The 17416-nt window shown below is 38.0% G+C and overlaps 1 protein-coding gene across 11 annotated transcripts in view; it reads left to right on the top strand.

Annotated features, from left to right (window-relative positions):
* Positions 1–17416, top strand: part of ATP8B4 (ATPase phospholipid transporting 8B4 (putative)) — a 290737-nt gene that overhangs the window by 128228 nt on the left and 145093 nt on the right. The window contains exon 1 of one of the 11 annotated variants that reach the window (XM_047737434.1): positions 13878–13896. The exons of the other annotated variants lie outside the window; for them this stretch is intronic. The gene's annotated coding sequence lies outside the window, so the exon portion shown is untranslated. Of the gene's footprint in view, positions 1–13877; positions 13897–17416 lie in introns of those variants that run through there. 11 annotated transcript variants of the gene reach the window in all.

Below are 17416 nucleotides of genomic sequence, written 5' to 3'. Positions count from 1 at the left end.
GGAAGAAAAAGTGTAATTGAGATTGTGATGCAAAGCAGAAGGAAGGAAATGGACTCTAATGATGGAGAAAGAATGGATTTTGAAGATGTGAAGAAAGTTGATAGTATTTTTTAATGGAAAATATATGGTAAAACGAATATGCTTTCTGTAAGCTTTGGAAAAGAAGTAGCATTCTCTCACAACAAATACCTATTGGATTCTTTTTAAATCGAAGTATAAATAACATACAGTTTTATATTAGTTTATATTAAGAATTTAATATTAATAATTCTATACATTACTCAGCCCTCATCATGGTAAATGTACTCTTAATCTGCATCACCTATTTCACCCACCCCCTGCCCGCCTTCCCTCTGGTAACCACCAGTTATTTTCTGTATTTAAGAGTTTATTTTTTTTGTCTTTTTTTCTTTGTTCATTTGTTTTGTTTCTTAAATTCCACATATGGGTGAAATCATGTGGTGTTTGTCTTTGACTGACTTATTTCAGTTAGCATGATTCCCTCTAGGTCCATTCATGTTGTTGCAAGTGGCAAGACCTCATTCTTTCTTATGGCTGAGTAATATTTCATTGTATATACATACCATATCTTTTTTGGATCTTAAATGTGCCTAGAGTCCAGTGTTAAATTCAGTATGGGGGAGTTCCCACGGAAAAGAAGGGAAGTGCAACATTGAGAAATGGAATTGAGGCTGGAGAGGGCTTCATGGCGAACACATGAATATTAGTGAAGATTGAAGGAGCTGTGTTGACAACAGGGGATCCATTTCATTCAGATGATCTGATTTGATCTGTGTCAATCAGCATGTGCTGGGGCATCATCAGGGACATGAAATGGAAGTTTGATAGGGGCAGTGAGAGTAGTGGCAGGGATCCATGTTCTCCACTAATCTCCACTAATCTGTTCATTCACCTATATTTATGTAACACTGGTTTGTTCCAGCCACTGTGCAGGATACTAGGGTACAGGTATTATTAGGACCCACGTTCCTTCCTTCAAGAAGTCTGAAGTCCAAAGGAAGAGGGGGACAAATAAACAGACTTCTGTTACAGCAATAGTACCAGGATAAAAGGAAGCAGGAGTTGCTCTGGCAGCACCCACATGGAAGGACTCCAAAAGATGTTTTGGGAGGCTGGTAGCAGGGATATTGTTATTTCAGACTAAGTCATAGAAGAAATGTCAGCCATTGAAAAGGTAATTCAATGGTGGGATGAGAGGAGCAGGGAGAAGAGGAGGATTTGGGAAAGGTGCTATTTTAAATTAACACCTCATGGAATTCTTACTCTTACTGAAGTTTGAGTACTATTGGGCCAGTTACTTCAAGGTCCCTCCCAGCCCCCAAATACTATGACTCTGATACTCCCCAACTTTGTCGTGATAGTGAGGCACCAAAGAAGAGAAGTCAGTAAGTGGTCCTATAGGGTAAAGAGATTTAACAGAAAATAGGAGGTTAGTAGTATATGGATGGATCTGATGCTAATAAAAATGATTATGAAGGTGATGATGATGGTGGTGGTGGTGGAAGAGAGGAGTCAGATATAAGAGAGAAAGTTACAGAATGGATTGGGGAAAGAAGAGAGAAACTTTATAGGATCTTCCAAGTGTTAGAAATGCAGTGAATCCAAACAGACATGATCTTATGCAATCATGGAACTTAGTGTCTGGGAAGGGGTAGGTAGACAATAAAATAATCATTCTAAGTATAGTTACATGCTGAAGGAAATGCTGCTAAGGAAAAGATTATGGATCTAAAGAAAGGGATTATATGTGGGGGAAGGAGTGGGCAGAGGTGAGGCAGTTTAGGAATGGGTTTTTTGAGGAAGTAGTAAATTTGAGCTGAGAACTTAATGACAGCTAGTAGTTCATTAGGCAAGGGAAGCAATGGGATGAAGAAGAACTATAGAGGGAAAAACATGTGCAAAGGCCCTGCAGAGGGAAGGAGGATGGTGAGTATCAGGGACTGAAGCAGAGAGAGTATGGCTCAGAGAAGAGCAGTGTGCGCTGAGGCTAGAAAAGCAGTCAGAGGCCAGATCTTGCAAGACTCGAAGACCATGCTAAGTACTTATGTCTTTTCCCTAAGAACAGAAAAAATACATGGAAGGATTTACCTTTGGAAAGGCTCATGACTATTTCATGGAAGAACGGGCAGTGGAGAAACTCCAGGAAAGATGTGGAGAGAGGTGGCTGCTGACTGCTCTACTTGCCTGTCTGTCCTTACAGTACTGTGAATTACTGGAACCTGAGACAATCTCTGTATTCCCATCACCTAACTTAACAATGTCCTGCATGTAGCCAGTGCTCTATAATTACATGGTGTATGAACCACATGCATTTAGATGAATTAGAAGAATCATTTTGAGGCAAGATCAGAATTTCTTTTAGTCATTTCCCTCTTCTTCCCCCTTTCTTCACTGCAGCTAGTGTGTGGTAAGGGGAAGTATCCATATGCTGCATGTTCTGTGCACATCATTTTCTGCCATCATTGCCACTTGATAGTGCTGTCTGTTGTAGGACTGTTGGCTACCAAACCTATCTTTAATCCAGGTGCTCTGGGTTACAGAGAGTCTCCCTGACATCACTGTACCTCAACATGCATGGGACTGTGTAAAGAAAGAGAGAGGATGAGGTTTCATCTGGGTTTCATTTCTGCATTAGCAGAGTTCATTGAAGCAATGCTTATGGTGTCTTTATGCAGCTACCCACAGACTGTCGCATCTCAGGAAAGCAAAACATGTCGTAACCTGGGTGCCCAAGACACTTGAACAGAGAAGCAGAGATGGGCTTCTTTGTGTCTGCATCAGGTGTTTCCCTCCAGCAGGACTTTCTGAATTGCCTAGCTAACGAATCTGGTTAATTCAGCTTGCCTCATCTGGTTATCTTACCCCTTTCCAGGCATTTGTGTTCAGACATACTTTCCCTCTTCACACTGCTAAATTTAAGGCTTAATTTTCAAATCAAATGCTCATCTGGCTGACTGCCTGAGAAATCACATGTGGAGAGCTCATAGACCCAGGCAGGGAATTGTGCCCTCGCTTCTGGGGAGTGGGTCTGGAAACCATATGAACTGTAAAGTTTTAAAATGTAAAAAAGTAAAGCTTTCTGCCAAAAGGGGAGAGCTGAGGTGTTTTTGTCCCCCATTCTTCTCTAGACTTAGTTATTACGTATCTGTTAGAAATTACTGACCTCTACCATATAGCCTGTTTACTGTCTCTATCAGCTGGGGCTGGACCAGCCAGATTTAACTCCCTTGAGGACTCAGCTCTGCCAACACTTGCTTTATTAGAAATAGGTTCTGAGATCACAGCTATGCGCCATAAGTTGTCAGGTATATGATTTTAATAGAAATTGGCTTACTTCACTTAATACTTCGTTCTAGAAATTGGGTGATAGAAATAGTTTAAATTTTTTTTTTAGTAACAGAGCCTAATTTTCTAGTAAGAGTAAGAAAAAGAAAAACAGGAAAAGGGTCATGGCTTCCTTTATTTGCTCCCCACCAGGTAACAGTACAACGTTGCCTCCCACTTTGGGAAATATTGCTTAGCATATGTCCTGTTTTCTTTGTTGGACTTTCTCTTTTTTCTTCACTTGATCCTTCATTATAGAAAGTAGTTCTATTTGGAAAAAAAAAAAAGTAGTTCCATAAGACTTTTCTTCTTCTTTTCTTTGCCTTTGTCCTCAATTCTTGTGGGTGTCAAGGCACAGAGATGTTGTCACTCTTTCTTATGTATAGACTAATAGAGATACCCTTTCATTCTGAAGTAGCAAAAATCTTCAGATTCTCCTTTTTATCCCTTTTGTAGTCTAAATTTAATCCTTTCTCTATATCTCTTTCTCACTCTTCCTTTAGGAATAAAGAGGAAAGAACACTGGAATCAAGGTGCAAAGTGATAGAAAAACAATATTTGATATAGGACCTTTAAAGTAGAGAATACTTTAGAATATTAGATGTTGCTCTTGGATAGAGATTATAGCAGAGGTCATACAAATAAATATGCAAAGGACCACAGCATAAGTGCTTAGAATTGGCATGCAGATTTGTTGATGTTGAGTTTCTAATCTGGTGCTGATAATGTTGAACTAATATAAGTTCTATTCAAATGGTACCTAAATATTGGCCACCATCCCAGGCATGAGATCTCCCAATTAACCAAGTAAAAAATGCAATTCCCAGCAGTGGCTCTTGTGATTAGGAAGGAAATTCAGAAGAGAGAAGATTGCTTACACATATATTTAAATACATTTTTGCAGATTACAAATAAAACCGTAAGGTCTGAAACCTCTCCATAGCTAGAAAACTTTAAGGGCTTGGGGAGAGTGTGAGGCCAACCTGTCATTGCTCTGAAGGAGAAAAATTTTATCCTGGAGAACAGTGTAATATACAATATAGAATGTTTACCAGAAAGCAATTCAACTTTCTGCCAGAAAGTCTACTCCAGGCAAAAAGCCATCATCTAGCTATATGCAGGAAGCGGAAATTCTAGAGACTTTGGAACTTAAGTAATGTTAGAGAGAAATAAAAGGGTTGTTTTAGAAGGACTTTGTCCTCCCCCTTTCCTCTAAAATATGAGAAATGGAAACACCATTTGATCTATCAACCCTCAACCCAAGGCTGTCAGCTGTTGCAGGGACTATAGAATTATGGTCTATGGGGTATGGGGCCGTGAATGTGTAAGTACCTTCACCAAAAGTCAGATTTACCTAGGCCTTCAGGGTCCAGGGATAGTGGATTAGTTTGGGAGCTCCAGTTCTTGTCCTAGGTTGGGGCAGGGGAGTATGTTGTAGTTCCTGCTCATACCCCAAACCTAATGGCTTGAATTGGACAAACTGATGGGACTCAACAATAGAGTCAATCTTATGGGTACAGTTGAATTACTGTTCTGGTACTATTAAAACCAGACATATGGCTGCTCTGAACCAAAAAAGAATGCTTAGGTTTGCATTAGTTCCCCAAATATTGAGTATCTTCAGTATACCAAAGATGATTAATGTGCCATTGCTTGTTTTATGGATTCAACAATTTGGAGGAGGGAGATAAACAAGTGTATAGTTTCAGTATGATGTGTGTAATGATGGGGTTATTTACTGCCATGGAAGTCCTGAAGACAGGTAGTTAGCCCAGTCTCAGGATCAGAGGAGAATTCCTGGAAGAGATCAGTCTTTAACTAAAATTAATCAATTAAAAATGTAATAAACTGAAAACAGTAAAAAATTCTACTTTTTAGAGAAGAGTATTAACACTCACTTCTATATTTATTTGGTTTCTGCAAGTATGCATAGATGCAAAAACCCATGCAATATATATAACTTGTATTCCACCTTTTTTAACATGATAACTCATAGATGGCATTAAACATTTTTTTGAAAACATTTTTATTAGCTAAATAGTAGATGCATTCCCCTGTTGTTGGATAATTTTTTGTTTCTAATTTTCTTGTTTTTGTAAGTAATTCTCAGAGGCACATCTTTTATAAACTTCATATGCATCTCTCTCTTTAGGCTATATTTCTAGGGAATCTGCATTGCCTTTTTAAAAAGATTCTTAATGCATACTGTTAAATTACTTTTGAGGATGTTTGTGCCCATTTATCCTCCCATTTGAACAAATGAGTGTTTATTCCACAGTATCATTACAACTTTGAGTATTATCTTTTAGAAAATCTAGGCCAACTAGATAAATATTAACAGGTGTCTTGCTCTTTTAAAAATTAATTGGTTCCTACTGAGGTTGATTATTATTTTTTAAATATTTATTAACCGTATTTCTCTTTTCAGTAACTTACCTATTTATATTCATTGCCTATTGCTGATATATAGCGTGTGTGTGTGCGTGCGCGCAATCTGTTTGGGAATATAGTTTAAATTTTGTCTTCTAATAAATACCTCCAGTGGGAAAAAATGACATTGCTCTGTATGTAGAGACATACTGCCTCAGGGATTTTGCTGGTATAGGGTGTACCTTGAATATAGTTTCTCTAAGCAGGACCAGGTTGTACTAAGCCATCTACTTTCCTGACCATTCTCTTTCTGTAAAATAGCTCAGATCCAAAGATACTCTTGCTGAAAACTCCTTTGTAACTCCCATTTCCATTCCTTACCATCAAAGCCCCTATTGCAGTCAAGCTTCCAGTTAGTCTTTTTATCATTGCCTATAATCACACAGAACTACTTAACTTTTTTAAATGTGCACTGCGTTCTTTCTCTTCTCCCTTCTTCATCCAACAGGGCTCAGCTTCTCTGTTAATCATCTCTGGAAATCTCTTCAATATCTCTGTCAGACAGGTGGAACAATCAGTAACCTCTTAGTGCTCCCACAGGCTAGAGTTAACCACAGCATTTTAATACTTAGTTCACTTTAGGCTTCCCATTGACTTCTCTTCATACCAGAAACTACACTGTGTTTATCCCCAGCACTTGGCTCTGTGTCTGATGTATAGTAGGTGTTCAATATTTGTTGAAGTCAGCAGAATCTACTTACTCTTTCATCTAGCAACATACATTCATGACATAGATAATAATAAAGAAATTGGAAATTTAAAGACACGAAGAAAGCTGACAAGCCTGTGGAATGTACATCTTGCCTTGTAGTCATATGAAGTGTAAGTCAAAAGTTAACACTTTGGGCAAAATGAATAATGCTATTATTTTCTAAACTGTTAAACTTTGCCTGAAGTGATTCATCCTACCCTTACCCTCTTCCCATATTTTGCATTTACCTCTGCTAGACTTTCTTAGAGCCTCCCCAACAGGTGTAGCCATATGGAATTATTACTTCAGCCCCAGAGCTAAATGTGCTAAGCACACAGCATGAATGACAATGTAAATAATGCACTCAAGTATTGAGCCAGGCACTGTCCTATGAATTGGGGATACAAAAATGAGCAGGACAGACAAATCCCTGTCCTAAGGGGCTTACTATAAGGGGAGAAGACAAATAATAAGCAAAATACAAGCAAATAATATGATTTAAGTTAGTTATAGCTATAACAAAGAAAATAAAGTAAGATAATAGAATAGAGAGTAATGGGATTAGAGATGAGGAAGTGATTTCAAGTAGGGTGACCAGAGAAGAACCTTTGAGTGGGTGAAATTTGAGTTGAGAGTGAGCTAGCCATGTCAAAATCTTGGGTAAAAGGAACAGCAAGTACAAAAGCACCAAAGCCAAAATGAATTTGATAGTAAGATATCTACTGTGGCTAAAGTCTTATGATAAAGGGGAATCCTGGGGTGTTGGCAAGAGTGAAGTTTTGGAAGTTATGGCGGGGAATTTTAATTTTATACTCAATAAAAGGTACTGGAGGGTTTTAGTCAGGAGAATTGCATGGTATGACAAAAAGATTTCTCTGGCTGCTGTGTGGACAATGGACTGCAGAGAGGGGCAAGAGCAGAATTAAGACAACAAATCAGGAATTTCCTACCATCTTTCAGTTGAGATGATGCCATGGACTTGGTGATAGTAATGTAGGATATAAAAAAAATAGGAATATATATTGTTATGGATTTTCAAACACATGAAAATAGAATAGTACAATGAATTCTCATTTAGGTATTACTCAGCCAGAGCCACTAACTTTCTGTTACTTTTGTATCCTTTGTCACTTTTTATATTCTGGGGTTTTATAGAAGCAAATCCTGTATGTCATATCACATTATCAGTAAATATTTTAGTATTTGTCTTGAACAGATAAGGGCTTACTATATATATATTTTAAATATATTTTGCCATAATACCATTACTGTACCCAATAAAGTAGCAGTAGTCCCTTCATGTTGTCTAAAACCCAAAGATTAAAATGTATTTTGAGGGTAGAACCAATGAAAGTGCTGCCATATTGGGTGTCTGTGAAGAAAGAAATTGGAAGTCCGTGGTTCTTAACTGAGGTTCAAGGATGGGAAATACTGGGAAGGAGGATGCTATTGCAGTAGTGTTTTATTTGTTGTTTTTGTTTTTTGTTTCTTTGGGTAACCCGGGAGACCAGAATTCTATTGAGATATTAGTCGTTCTGCAGAGATGTAGAATGGGTGGTTGAAACTCAGTGAAGACTGAAAACTCATCCTTGGCTTTAGTAGCTTGAAGAGAGGTTGCAGTTGGAGAGATGGAGAAAAAATCCTCACTGGAGAAAGCACAGGCAGTCAAGAAGTGGAGACACTGAATATGGATAGCTCTTTTGATGACTTGAAATAAAAATCAGAAAGTACCATCCTTATATTGAGATACTTTATAATAATAAAAAGCAGTCACAGTACTTTATATATTATAGTTTGCAAAAATGGTTGTGTAAATTTATCTTACATGACATTCACAGATGTCCTGATAGGTGTTGAAATGTCAGATGAGTTTATCCCTTTTTAAAGATCTTAGTGTTATGAATAAGGAGGCATTCTGAGGGATTGGCTGAGCCAATTAATGTAGGTCATAGAGGGAAACTTCAATTTTGATCAACTTCTTTCCCAGGTCACTTTGCTGATTGGTGGTGAACTTGGACTCAAGTCCACCATCTTCTGAATCTAGGGACACAGACTTTCTACCATGTTACATTGTTCCTTTCATAAATAGGAGGTCAGGATTCTCCTCTTTAAGAATGTAAGGATTTTTTAAAAAATTGATTCCAATTTCCTGTCCTTTCTGAATAATATTTTGTTTCTGAAAGTATCAAGATTGTCTGTACAGTGTCATCTCCAAAAGACAGAGTCTTTACTATAAAATGTATAACCTTTTGTTTAAACAATCCATTAGGATTTGTCATTCATGAACTTGAAACATTATCTTGAACTTTGTCTGTCTTCATAATGAGAGTGTCTAGGGTACAAAACTGATAGCCCAGTGAAAGGAAGCATTCTAGTTATTGGGAGCAATAAGATTTATTCTGGTCCTGAGAGAAATATAAATGACATAATGGTTGAATCCTCAAAAGGAGGAGATACTTTACTCATGACCACAAGTAAATCCTGACTGAAATCTGTTGGCATGATGTTAAGTCATGACAAGCCAAGTCTAGAGGGACCAGAGTAATACAGTCCAGGCATATAGTTTTCTGATGAGCTCACTGTATAAGGGGACAAAGCTGGGAATATCTTGAGGAGTGAAAGTTAATATATAGTTTATTAGACAATTTCTCTGGTCTATCAGTTTTCTTGCTGGGCTTTTGATGATAGCTGTATGGCAAACAGTCTCATACTGAGATCATTCTTCTGGATCACAGGTATTCTTCATTGCAGACTACATGCTCCAGGTATCAGAAGGCAAAGATGATTTAACTAGTGTTATTTAAGAGCCAGGTTTGTATTTTCCCATAAGTCTCTAGGTTCCTTGATAACTACAGTCTGTATCTAATTCTACTTGTCGCTCTGACACACAGCCCCTGGCTCAGAGGGTTCATTTTGCAGGTATGGAGCAGTCTAGATCTCACTAATGAAGGGTGATGCTACTGGATGATGATCTAATAAAGAATTCTACCTACATACTATCCTATTTCTGAGGAACTTACAATGATGAACATTACGATCCACTTTAAAGTAACATTTAAAAACTTTCTTAAAAAGTGTTTAAGACTTAATGTGACTATAAATCTAGTATGTAAATAAGCTCATGATCTTCCAGTAATAACCATAGCTGTGCTTTGTGCCACAAAATCAGGAATCCTTTTTCCAGAAATATTAGGTTCTCTGATTAGAGCAAATCAAATCATACAAGAGACACCATTGCTTTATCTATATTGGTATGGCATATGTTATTACTTGGCACATTAACCAACTAGTATTTCTTTTCTGGCTTAACTTGGTCCCATGTAGGAAAATTGATTAAGAATAGCAATGGGGGATGCCTGGGTGGCTCAGTGGGTTAAAGCCTCTGCCTTTGGCTCAGGTCATGATCCCAGGGTCCTGGGATCGAGCCCCGCATCAGGCTCTCTGCTCAGCAGGGGGCCTGCTTCCTCCTCTCTCTCTGTCTCCTCTCTCTCTGCCTGCTTCTCTGCCTACTTGTGATCTCTGTCAAATAAATAATAAAATCTTTAAAAAAAAAGAATAGCAATGGGAAATATAATGTAAGTCTTTTATCCTGGAACCAAGATAATCAGGTTTCATTCTTCTCCACTGGGAGCTATTTTCTCTAGAGGTGTTTTTCAAGAAGAGTTGCTTGGTCAAAGCATATTCTCTGATTTCTCAAAGTAAGGTGTGACAATTTAAATATTTTACTTATTTATTTATTTGAGAGAGAGAGAGAGAATGAGAGAGAGAGAGGTTCTCCAGCAGACTCTGCTGAGCATGGAGCCAGCCCTGGGGCTGGATTACAGGACCATGACGTCATGATCTGAGCCAAACAAAAAGTCAGATGCATAACCAACTGAGTCAGGTGCCCCAAGATGTGGCAATTCGATGAAGAGAATGGTTGATCTACACAGGCTAAGGTGATTTCTTGTAATTTTTTTTATTAAAATATGTTCTTCATATGAGGAATATTTCAGGAATAGTGACTTTTTTTTTCCCTCTGTAGAAATTCTAGGATATTTGAGTAGTCGGTGGTTATCAGTAGAGTATTTTTTAATGGTGAGCTACTAAAATTTTATCTTTCAACTTCATTTACTAATCATTGGAAAAAGGAGTGAATTGGAATACCCAAAGTTGTGCAGACTTTTCTCCAAAACTCGTAAAATGGAGTGGGGAGTTCACAGACTCATGCCAGCTGCTCATATTGACTTGAGAGGACTGAAACTGGAAATAGAGAAAGGTGAAATAGTTTAGAGTTGAAAAGGAACATTCTAATTACAAGAGCATGTCAGTGGTAAAATTGGGAAGTGGGCTCTCTGTAGTGGCTGCTTTGCTGTGCCACCCACAGTCCCCTTCCAGACTGCAGAACATATTTCCCGAGCTACCAGGAATGCTGCCTATATACAACTCTCAGCTGTCAGTCCCTTCTGGGAACCCATCAGCTGAGGAGAGCTGTTTTTCTAAAGTCACCTCTTCTTGTTGGAGTCACACTGCATTCAATCAGTGAGGATCCCAAAGTATAATGATCTGACACCCTTGATCTAACTCTAAAGGCCTGTTCCATCTCCCGATCTCCCCATAAATTTGGCTGAACACTTTTTTTTTGTTATAGTATCAACAGCCCAGCTCCATCATCTGCCCCTCTGTTTCTTCCACTCTCCCACAGGTGCTAATGTAAAGAAGACTTACAGATAAACTTCTTCTTCTCCTTTTTCTTTTTTACTCTTGCCATTAAAATTTTAATTTTGAAGAAAACGCGAACACTTAAATAAATTTATATATACCTTTCTCAATTTTTAAGTTAACATATAATGTATTATTTGCCCCAGGGGTACAGGTCTGTGAATCATCAGGCTTACACACTTCACAGCACTCACCATAGCACATACCCTCCGAATGTCCATAACCCAACCACCCTATCCCCAACCCCCACCCCCCAGCAACTCTCAGTTTGTTTTGTGGGATTAAGAGTCTCTCTCTCTCTCTCTTTTTAAAAATTTCATTTATTTATTTGACAGAGAGAGATCACAAATAGGCAGAGAGGCAGGCAGAGAGAGGAGGAATCAGGTTCCCTGCCAAGCAGAGAGCCCGGTGTGGGACTCAATCCCAGGACCCTGAGATCATGACCTGAGACAAAGGCAGAGGCTTAACTCACTGAGCCACCCAGGCACCCCACTACATTTGTATCTTTAGGGTAAATACCCAGTAGTGTGATTGCTGGGTGGTAGAGTAGCTCTATTTTCAACTTTTTGAGGAACCTCCATACTGTTTTCCAGAGTGGCTGCACCAGGTTGCATTCCCACCAACAAGGTAGGAGGGTTCCCCTTTCTCTGCATTCTCATCAGCATCTTCATTTCCTGACTGGTTAATTTTAGCCATTCTGACTGGTGTGAGGTGATATCTCACTGCAGTTTTGATTTGTATTTCCCTGATGCCGAGTGATGTGGAGCACTTTTTCATGTGTCTGTTGGCCATTTGGATGTCTTCTTTGCAGAAATGTCTGTTCATGTCTTCTGCCCACTTCTTGATTGGATTACTTGTTCATTGGGTGTTGAGTTTGATAAGTTCTTTATAGATTTTGGATACTAGCCCTTTATCTGATATGTCTTTGGCAAATATCTTCTCCCATCCTGTTGTCTTTTGGTTTGTTAACTGTTTCCTTTGCTGTGTAAAAGCTTTTTATCTTGATGAAGTCCCAGTAGTTCATTTTTGCCCTTGTTTCCCTTGCCGTTGGCAATGTTTCTAGGAAGAATTTGCTGCAGCTGAGGTCAAAGAGGTTGCTGCCAGTGCTTCAGGGATTTTGATGGATTCCTGTCTCAAACAGAGGTCTTTCATCCATTTTGAGTCTATTTTTGTGTGTGGTGTAAGGAAGTGGTCCAGTTTAATTCTTCTGCATGTGGCTGTCCAATTTTCCCCAACACCATTTGTTGAAGAGATTGCCTTTTTTTCATTGGATGTTCTTTCCTGCTCTGTTGAAGATTAGTTGACCATAGAGTTGAGGGTCCATTTCTGGGCTCTCTATTCTGTTCCATTGATCTATGTGTCTGTTTTTGTGCCAGTAGCATAGTGTCTTGATGATTACAGCTTTGTAATAGAGCTTGAAGTCTGGAATTGTGATGCCACCAGCTTTAGTTTTCTTTTTCAACATTCCTCTGGCTATTTGGGCGTCTTTTCTGGTTCCATATAAATTTTAGGATTATTTGTTCCATTTTTTTTTTTTGAAAAAAAAGTTGATGGTATTTTGATAGGATTGCATTAAATGTGTAGATTGCTTTTGGTAGCATAGACTTTTTCATAGTATTTGTTCTTCCAATCCATGAACGTGGAATGTTTTTCCATTTCTTTGTGTTTTCCTCAATTTCTTTCATGAGTACTTTATAGTTTTCTGTGTATAGATTCTTAGTCTCTTTGGTTAAATTTATTCCTAGGTATCTTATGGTTTTGGGTGCAATTGTAAATGGGATTGACTCTTTAATTTCTCTTTCTTCTGTCTTGGTGGTGTAAAGAAATGCAACTGATTTCTGTGCATTGATTTTATATTCTGACACTTTACTGAATTCCTGTACAAGTTCTAAGAGTTTTGGAGTGGAGTCTTTCGGGTTTTCCACATAAAGTATCATATCATCTGCAAAGAATGAGAGTTTGACTTCTCTGTCGATTTGGATGTCTTTAATTTTTTTTGGTGTTGTTGTCTGATTGCTGTGGCTAGGACTTCTAGTACTATGTTGAATAGCAGTGGTGATAGTGGACATCCCTGCCACATTCCTGACTTAGTGGAAAAGCTCTCAGTGTTTCCCCATTGAGAATGATATTCCTAGTGGGTTTTTCACAGATGGCTTTGATGATATTGAGTCATGTACCATCTATCCCTACATTGTGAAGAGTTTTGATCAAGGAAGGATGCTATACTTTGTCAAATGCTTTTCTAGCATCTATTAAGAGTATCATATAGTTCTTGTTCGTTCTATTATTAATGTATTGTATCACTGATTGATTTGTGTATGTTGAACTAACCTTGCAGCACAGGAATAAATCCCACTTGGTCGTGGTGAATAATCCTTTTAATGTACTGTTGGACCCCATTGGCTAGTATTTTGGTGAGAATTTTTGCATATGTGTTCATCAAGGATATTGGTCTGTAATTCTCCTTTTTGATGGTGTCTTTGTCTAGTTTTGGGATCAAGGTAATGCTGGCCTCATAAATTGAGTTTGGAAGTTTTCCTTCCATTTCTGTTTTTTGGAACAGTTTCAGGAGAATAAGTATTAATTCTGCTTAAATGTTTGGTAGAATTCCCCTGGGAAGCCATGTGGCTCTGGGCTCTTGTTTGTTGGGAGACTTTTGATGACTGCTTCAATCTCCTTACTGGTTATAGGTTCGTTCGGGTTTTCTATTTCTTCCTGGTTCAGTTTTGGTAAGTTTATATGTCTCCAGGAGTGCATCCATTTCTTCCAAATTGTCTAATTTACTGGTGTATAGTTGCTCATAATATGTTCTTATAATTGTTTGTATTTCTTTGGTGTTGGTTGTGATCTCTCCTCTTTCATTCATAATTTTATTAATTTGGGTCCTTTCTCTTTTCTTTTTGATAAGTCTGGCCAGGGGTTTATCAGTATTATTAATTCTTTCAAAGAACCAGCTCCTAGTTTTGTTGATTTGTTCTACTGTTCTATTGGTTTCTATTTCATTGATTTATGCTCTGATCTTTATGATTTCTCTTCTCCTGCTGGGTTTAGGCTTTCTTTGTTGTTCTTTCTCTAGCTCCTTTAGGTGTAGGGTTAAGTTGTGTACTTCAGACCTTTCTTGTTTCTTGAGAAAGGCTTGTATTGCTATATACTTAACTCTCAGGACTGCTTTTGCTGTGTCCCAAAGATTTTGAACAATTGTGTTTTCATTTTCATTTGTTTCCATGAATTTTTTTTAATTCTTCTTCAATTTCCTGGTTGACCCATTCATTTTTTAGTAGGATGCTCTTTAGCCTCCATGTATTTGAGTTCTTTCCACTTTCCTCTTGTGATTGAGTTCTAGTTTCAGAGCATTGTTGTCTGAAAGTATGCAGGGAATGATCCCAATCTTTTGGTACTGGTTGAAACCTCATTTGTGACCCAGGATGTGATCTATCCTGGGGAATGTTCTATGTGCACTAGAGAAGAATGTGTATTCTGTTGCTTTGGGATGGCATGTTCTCAATATATCCGTGATGTCTATCTGGTTCAATGTGTCATTTAAAGCCTTTATTTCCTTGTTGATCTTTTGCTTAGATGATCTGTCCCTTTCAATGAGAGGGTGTTAAAGTCCCCTACTATTATTGTATTATTGTCAATGTGTTTGTTTGATTTTGTTATTAATTGGTTTATATAATTGGCTGCTCCCATGTTAGGGGCATAGATATTTAAAATTGTCAGATCTTCTTGTTGGACAGACCCCTTAAGTTAATGATATAGTGTCCTTCCTCATCTTTTATTATATTCTTTGGCTTAAAATCTAATTTGTCTGATATAAAGATTGCCACCCCACCTTTCTTTTGATGTCCATTAGCATGGTAAATGGTTCTCCACTCCTTCACTTTAAATCTGGAGATGTTTTTAGGTCTAAAATGAGTTTCTTGTAGGCAGCATATTGATGTTTTTTTTTAATCCACTCTGATACCCTGTGTCGTTTGATTGGGGCATTTAGTCCATTTACATTCAGAGTAACTGTTGAAAAATATGAATTTAGTGCCATTGTATTGCCTGTAAGATGACTTTACTGCATATTGTCTCTATTCCTTTCTGGTCTGTTTCTTTTAGGTTCTCTCTGCTTAGAGGACCCCTTTCAGTATTTCCTGTAGGGCAGGTTTGGTGTTTGCAAATTCTTTTAACTTTGTTGTCCTGGAAGTTTTTATTTTTATTTTTTAAATCTCTCTTTCTGTTTTCAATGACAGCCTAGCTGTATATACTATTCTTGGCTGCATATTTTTCTCATTTAGTGCTCTGAATATATCATGCCAGTTCTTTCTGGCCTGCCAGCTCTCTGCAGATAGGTTTGCTGCCAATCTAATATTTCTACCATTGTATGTTATAGACCTCTTTTCCTGAGCGATTTTCAGGATTTTCTCTTTGTCACTAAGATTTGTAAATTTTACTATGAGATGATGGGATTTGGACATATTTTTATTCATTTTGAAAGGGGTTCTCTGTGTCTCCTTGATTTTGATGCTTGTTCCCTTCACTATATTAGGGAAATTCTCTAGTATAATTTCCTTCAATATACGTTCTCCCCCCTCTCTCTTTCTTCTTCTTATGGGATCCCAGTATTCTGATATTGTTTTGTCTTATGGTATCACTTGTCTCTTGAATTCTCCCCTCATGGTCCAGTAATTGTTTGTCTCTCTTTTGCTCAGTTTCTTTATTCTCCATCATTTGGTCTTCTATATCACTAATTCTCTCTTCTGCCTCATTTATCCTAGCAGTAAAAGCTTCCATTTTTGATTGCACCTCCTTAATAGTTTTTTTTATTTTAACTTGGTTAGATTTTAGTTCTTTTATTTCTCCAGAATGAGATTCTCTAACATCTTCCATGCTTTTTTCAAATCCAGCTAGCTCTTTGATAATCGTTATTCTGAACTCTAGTTATGAGATATTACTTATGTCCATATTGATTATGTCCCTAGCCATTGGTACTACTTCTTGTTCTTTTTTTGTGGTGATTTTTCTGCCTTGTCATTTTATCCAGATAAGAATAGATGAATGAGAGAACAAAGTACTAAAAGGATGGCAAAGACTCCAGAAAAATATATGCTAACCAAATCAGAAGAGACTCAAAACCAGGGAGAGAAGAAAGAGGAGGGAAAATGTATGTATGTATGTATGTATGTATGTATGTGTTTGTGTGTGTGTGTATGACTGCTGAATAGAACAGTGCCACCCACTTGATTTTGGGTGTATTCTGGTCCCTTAGAAGAAACTACCTCCCAAAATTTTAAAGAAAAAAAGAACTTATATAAAAGTAAGAGTAAACATGATGAAGGGATGGAATATGACTGTAAGGATGAAAATTAAAAAATTCTAAAAAAGGAATTGACAAGAGAAGAAGTTGGTTGGGGAAAGAAAAAAAAAAAGGAGAGAATGCAATCAGGCCTGAGACTAGAATAAAGCCATACTCTAGATTTAGAGTATATTTTGATCTATTAGAGGAAATTGTATCCCAAAATTTTAAAGACAAAAAACCCCTAGATGTATACAAAAAATAAGGTTAAATGCAATGAAGGAATAAAATGTGATTATAAGAATGAATATTTAAAAAGATTTTTTAAAAAATATATTGATAAGAGAAGGTAGTTAAAAAACATTAAAATAGGAAAGAGAAAAGTTAAAAAAAAGAGTACAAAAAAATAAAATTTAAAAAATTTAACTTTGAAAGACTAAAGGATCATGGGAAAAGAGCCATGACTTCTGTGTGTTGCTTTCCCCTAGCTCTGGAGTTCCACAGTTCTCAGTGACTGGTGAACTTGGTCTTGCCTGGATGCTCTTGCTGGTCTTCTGGGGGTGGGGCCTGTTGTGATTCTCAAATATCTATGTGCAAGGGGGAATTGCTCTGCCTTTGCCAGGGGCCAGGCTAAGTAATCTGCTTGGGTTTGCTCCTTGGAGCTTTTGTTCCCTGAATGCTTTTGGTACAGCTTTGGAGGATGGAAATGAGGATGGTGGCCTCCAAACCTCCAGCCCTGTAGGAGCTGAGAGCTCGGGCCCCCACTCCTCACTGTGCCTTCAGAGAAAAGCTGTCAATCCCTCCCATTTCCTTGGTCTCCAGCTGCACTCTGAGGTCCCCTGGCCTGTGACCAAGCATTTCTGTCTCTGCTACACTGATCCGTTTGGAGTCTCCAAACCCAGCAGATTCCTGCAGCGTGATTCTGCACTGCTCCTTCCAGAAGAGGAAGAAGGGGGTCTCTCCAGATC

Source organism: Lutra lutra, chromosome 7, assembly GCF_902655055.1.
Source record: "Lutra lutra chromosome 7, mLutLut1.2, whole genome shotgun sequence".
Lineage (NCBI taxonomy): Eukaryota > Metazoa > Chordata > Mammalia > Carnivora > Mustelidae > Lutra > Lutra lutra.
The sequence above is the reverse complement of the archived record's forward strand: the minus strand, read 5'-3'. Positions and strand labels throughout refer to the sequence as shown.